Genomic DNA, 6,165 nt, shown 5'->3' with positions numbered 1-6,165 from the left:
GGTTCACTTAGAACTCAGAGTTGGGAGGCCCACTTGTTGATTTTACTTTTTAATACTCTGTCATTCTTAGTACATTGAATCATCTATCCCTTTGGGTTTAGATGCCATTTTTACGCATCTAATTCCCAGTGGGTTTTTTTTTTAATCTCAAGCCCATATGACTTCTCTCTAGACCTACATATCTTGCTGCCTACTTGATATTTTCATTTAGATATTTCAGAAAATGATAAAAGAGGAAATAATAATTTCACACCATTTCTTTTGCCTAACAAGTAAAATGTGGAGGAGGGGTCCGTGTTTCCAGGATTCAAGGAAGGTAAGCAGGACTTTATGGAACACCAGTTCTCTGAACTGAATTTTATCGTATTTTGCTTTTCTCTTTTTTTTAAGGTTTCACTGGGAACTGAATCACTGCAGATGAAAATGTCTGTAATTGCAAAGGAAATGTAAATGAAGGACTATAATCACTCAAAGTTGAAATCTTCAGCCGAGGGTAAGCCTCTTTTACTCTGACTGCAAAACTCTACTTCTCAATTAAGTTTTTATGACTTTTCCATCTTGTAGCATTTTTTATTGTAGACCAGTTACAGAAATAGCAAAAATTATGGAAACTAAAGTGAACACACCTTGTAGCCAAAGGGAAGAATTCAGTCATCTAAGAGTCAGCTGCAACACCATAACCTGCCTCCTTGGAAGGACAGTCTATGAAGAGAATCTCTGGTTCCTCCCTAGACAAGTAAGGACACAATTCTCAGACATTCCAAGGCCTTCCCACTGAAGGAGTACAGTAGGTACACATAGGTATTCTGAGTTTTCTGGATTATTTTTAGATTGGTGAGCTATAAACTACTTATTGGTGAGTTTATATTTTCCTAAGACAAACTGACAGCAGTAGGGAGACTTTTCCTTACAGGATGTGAAAATGCTTCAAAACCATTTGGCATTTTCAGTGTATTTACCAGGTACATAGGGTGGGTAGTTTAGAGTATCCTCTTCACATCTTGGATATTGGCCTGTCCCAAAATTGGCTGGTTCATTCATATCCTTACATAAAAATAGAAACTCAATGAGTAATAATGGGCATAGTTTTCTTACTTCCCACTGAGGTAACAGAACACATAAAGATCACTCATTCAACAGATATATTTTGATTATCTAAATGTGTGAGATGGTAAGTTAGAAGCTCTATGAGGCATGGCAATAAACAACATTGTGTCCCTGTTCTTGAGTAGCATACACTGGCAAATTAGCAACAGTTTCACAAAGCTATAAATGTCATTGCACAAGAATAGATACCACCCATTTCTGTTCTGTGAATGGCAATTCAAATTTTCCAGTGGCTATGGACATACATCATTTTTAATTTCTTTTTCTTGAAGCTCACCATCTAATCTGTCAACCAATCCTGTTAATTCTATATTTAAAATACATGCAGAATCTGACCACGTGTCATTCACTCTGTTGCCACTATCTCAGGCCACCACCATTTTCTTTTGCCTGGACTGTTGTAATAGCATCTACTTAATTTGCCTCTCTTTTCAATAGGGACCTGAAATGGATTTATCTGGAAGCTAATAAAGTTGAAGTTTCATGACTGCTTTTTGCGTGACCTCCTCCATAATTGTATGCCTAATTTTCCATTTGTAATTTTTAAATATTTTTTCTTAAACAGAGTTGTTCAAATTGTAGAAAGCTTTACAAAACCTGGATTCACCTCTGTCTTCACACTGTTTTTGCTCCCTATAGTCTATTCTTAATATAGCAACCAGAGCGATCCTTTTAAAACTTTTGCTTAAAACCCACCAGTGGTTTTCTATTTCACTCAGAGCAAAAGCCAAAGATCTTGCAATGGTCTGCAATGCTGCGTCTATATCTCTGTGACCTTTTCCTCTACGGTTGTCACCCCTGAGTACTCTGCTCTAGCTATACTGGCTTTCTTGCCATTCCTAGAAAATGCCAGGCATGTTCTGCTTTGAATTTTTGTATTTGCTCTTTCCTTTCATGAATACTCTTCCCTCAAATATATCCATGGTCCAGCCTCTGGCCTTTGTTACCAACTATCACCTTCTCTGACCACCCTATTTAAATTTCAATCTTGTTTAAGTTTTCAAACTTCCTACTCCACCTCCTAGATAATTTTTCTTTTTGGCAGTTACAATCATCCAACGTACTCTATGTTTTACTTACTTATTTTGTTTATTTTCTATATCTCCAACTAAAATGTCAGCTCCATGAAGGTAAGAGTTTTTCTAAGTGTATCCCCAGTGCCTCCTGGCACAGAGTAGGTGCTCAATAAATACTTATTTGTTGTACTAAAAGAAAAGAGGAGTTACTTCTAGTAAGAGTGGCAGTGAAGGCTCCGTGGTGAAGTTGGTATGGAGGCTGCATGTTGACGGGCTCATAGAAGTTGAAGTGTTAGGGGGAAAAAAAAGCTGAAAAAAGACGAGTGGATGAACACTCCACTTTTTCACCAAGGACAAATATTTTTAAATAATAAGGTTAGACTTACAATCCAGATCCTATCATAATCAAGGATGTTCTTAAATTCCTTGCACATCTGGATCCACCAATCTACTGTTTGGGGTTTGGTGTAGTCTGAAAACACTGATCCTCCTGGAGACCAGTCCTACAATAGATAAGTAAGTCAAACTAAATAATGCAACCCAGCTAATATGGTATAGAAATCTCTGTAGTTGGGTTTCATTTTGCATTTTGAGCCATATAAACAAAAATTGAGAGCTAGTAAAATTAAATAACTTTACCAAGTACATAGTATAAGCATATAGCAAGTTCATTTTTGAATGGGAATAGAATCCCAGTCCAGTGCTCTTTCAGCCATGAAATTGTACATGAAATAATATTTTTATTATGCTGCTATAATTTCAGCAATTTTTCTCCACATATAAATCTATATTAATACAAATATGAGGATTAGGAAATGTAAAAATTACATTTATAATAACAACAAAACTGTAATATAGCCACGATGTCAACAAGAGCCTTAAGAATAATGAAAACTATAGAATGTTCTTGAAGTATACAAAAGATGACATACGAGTTCAGAGATAAGGAATGAACAGAAAGACTGTGGATGGAAAGACTCAACGTTGTATAAATGTCAAGTTGCTCCAAATTGATTTATAAATTCAAACTATTTCTAACCCAAATTCCAAAGGTATGTTTTGTAACTTGATTCTGTAATCATTTGGAAGTATAAGTGAATGGTACTGGCTACAAATTATAGAAAAATAAGAAGTCTACAAAAACATACCATAAGCTCGTATTAAGTAAAACAAAACTGAATATAGGAATGGATAAACAGAGCAATGCAACAAAACTGAGATAAGATACAGATAGACATCTATATGGAAATTTGCTCTATGATAAAGATGATATCTCAAAGTATGCAGAAATGTGGAATTATTTAATAGGTGACATTTGGTCTATTGTCTATCCACTTGGAAAAAAATTAAGTCATGTTCCAGCTATGGATTGAGTTGTGTTTATCCAAAATGCCTATGTCAAAGCCCTAAGCCTCATTATGATGGTATTTAGAGATGGGGCCTTTGGGAGGTGGTTAGGTTTAGATGAGATCATGAGGGTGAGCCTCTCATAAGATTAGTACCCCTATTAAAAACTTTTCTTGTCTGTCACTCTCTCTCTCTCTTTCTCTCTTTGCCTTGTGAGGACACAATGAGAAGGTGGCTATCTTCAAGCCAGGAAGAGAGCTCAAACCAGAAACCAGACCCTGCCAAAACCTTGGTCTTGGACTTTCTAGCCACCAGAACTGTAGGATATCAAGTTTTGCTGTTTATGTCACTCAGTTTTTGTTATGGTGGCTCAAGCACATTAAGACAAACATTGTACACAAAATTAAAGCAGATTCATAATTTAAGTGTTTAGAAAACTTAAAAATTCTCTAAGAATATATGGATTCTACTTTTACAAATTTTAGTGAAGGAAAGCCCTTTGAATCATGATACCAAAGGCAGAAACCACTAAGAAAAAAAGTAGATTTGGCTATGAAAAAAGTTTAAAACTATTTAGCAAAAGACAGAATAAACTGTTTAAAAAAACAGAATTAATATTTTACAAGTCAATAAGAAAAAGAAAGAATTCCCCAGTAGGAAAATGACAAAAAGAGTAGTGATTTTTTACAATGAAATAGAAGAGGCAAGAAATATTATGAAAAAGATGCTTAACCTCACTCGTAATAGAAAAACTGTAATTAATACAAGAAAATACCTTTCACCTTTTTGGTTGCCCTGTGTTGGTGAATGAGTAAAGAGGCTTGTTTGGTAAGAGTTCAAACTGGTATATTTTGAGGACATTGAAAAATATCTTTATAGATTTGGGATGTATATTTTTAAATATAATATTCCATTTTTAAAATATATGCAAATAATGAGACAAGAATATATACAATAATCTGTAATAAAGTGTTTACTGCAACATTCGTATTAATAGTATAATATTAAGATACTAGAAACAAGAAAATGTCCATCACTAGGGACTGGTTAAACTAGTTTTCTTACCTGGGAACAATGGAATGTCATGTAACTATTTAAAAAGATGAGATAGCTTTATATGTATTAACATGAAAATATATATACATAACATTGTCATTGTTTTTAAAGGTTTTAAATGACATATAGTTTATTTCCCATTTAAAAATATAATCACATATATTTAAAATTTGGGAGGAATACTCACCAAAATGATAACAGTGATATTTTAGGGAGTTGAAGATAAAGAAGAACTGTCACTTTCTACTTCATAAAAATCAGTATTACACAATATTTTTTACAATGTTGTACTACTTTGATAAACAGGCAAAAGCATTAAGGATATTTCTATTGTGCAAAAGAAAAAGTTAAAAACTTCTTTTTGCTTAAAAAATATTTTATATATCTCATTACTCAATCTACAAAAACCTAAATTTCCAATATAATATCAATCAACATTTTCTATAATTTTACCATAATTATAAAAGATTGCCTTTTCAAAAGATGTCACACAGTATACTAATATTTCTTTTGAATTTCTTGGCAATACTCTGGGATTTAAATGATTTCTTAAAACGTCTTATTATGTAGGCCAATGCTCCAAACACTCAGGAGTTAACACAGCTGGAGAAGCTGAATACAATTTTCTTGAACTGAACTCAGGCAGTATCAGTTCACTGAGGCCCTGTGAATTGCACTTGTTTATCAAATATTCAATACAGAAAGGAGGTTGTCATTTATTCTTTAACATGCTTACCTTGCTAATAGCTGGCGTGACTCCATCAGAGTTATTGACTGAAATTCCCATTTCCTATCCAAGCTCACAGGGCTTATAAGTGCCTTGGTGGTTCATCTTTGGTCAAAAAGGGATCCTACAAATTCCCAAGAACGTTGTCACTGGTAAGAGTCTGTCTGGTGATTGATATTTAAGTGTAAACATTACAAAAATGTTTGAAATAAGAATCTCCAATATTCATATAAACAATGTTTAATATTGTACACTTTAAAATCTTCCCACCTATTAAGTACAGTTACAAATATAAGAATTATTTCTATGAATTTTTTAGTGTTGCAAAATGTGGACCCAAGCAATGTTAATTTCGCAGTGGAATCAGTTGCTTCTAATTAAAATATCCAATTTTCTTTACTAAAAGGATATAGGAGCAAGAGGCAGAGCAAGATGGCTAAACAGAAACCTTCAAGGATTATCCTCCCTGCAGGAACACCAAATTGAACAACCATCCACACAAAAAAGCACCTTCATAAGAACCAAAAATCGGGTAAGTGATGGCAGTACTTGGTTATAACTTCATATTACAAAAAGAGGCACTGAAGAGGGTAGGAAAGACAGTCTTGAATTGCTAACACCAACCCTCCCCCATCCCCCAGCAGCGACCTCCTGGCACAGAGAGAGAATATGTGGGACTTTGCATTGGAACTCAGTGCTGCCCTGTCACAGTGGAAAGCAACACTGGACAGAACTCAGCTGAAACCCACGGAGGGAGGATTTAGACCAGCCCTAGCCAGAATTATCCATCCCAGCCATTGGTACCTGAATTCTAGCAAACCTCAGCCCTGCAGGCTAAAGTGCTCTGGGGTCCTAAACAAACCTAAAAGGCGGTCTAGGTCACAAGGACTGCAATTCCTAGGCAATTCTTGC

General features: G+C 34.9%; 1 long non-coding RNA gene across 1 annotated transcript; it reads left to right on the top strand.

The window, feature by feature from the left end:
- The first annotated feature begins 1,585 nt into the window (after positions 1–1,585).
- LOC134756565 (uncharacterized) lies at positions 1,586–5,779 on the top strand. The gene is made up of 3 exons (XR_010129343.1): positions 1,586–1,623; positions 5,326–5,405; positions 5,660–5,779. It is a non-coding gene; the product is annotated as an uncharacterized lncRNA (long non-coding RNA).
- The last annotated feature ends 386 nt before the right edge of the window (positions 5,780–6,165 follow it).

This window comes from Gorilla gorilla, chromosome 10, assembly GCF_029281585.2.
Source record: "Gorilla gorilla gorilla isolate KB3781 chromosome 10, NHGRI_mGorGor1-v2.1_pri, whole genome shotgun sequence".
Classification (NCBI taxonomy): Eukaryota; Metazoa; Chordata; class Mammalia; order Primates; family Hominidae; genus Gorilla; species Gorilla gorilla.
Note: the sequence above shows the minus strand (reverse complement) of the source record. Positions and strands in the feature narration are given on the sequence as shown.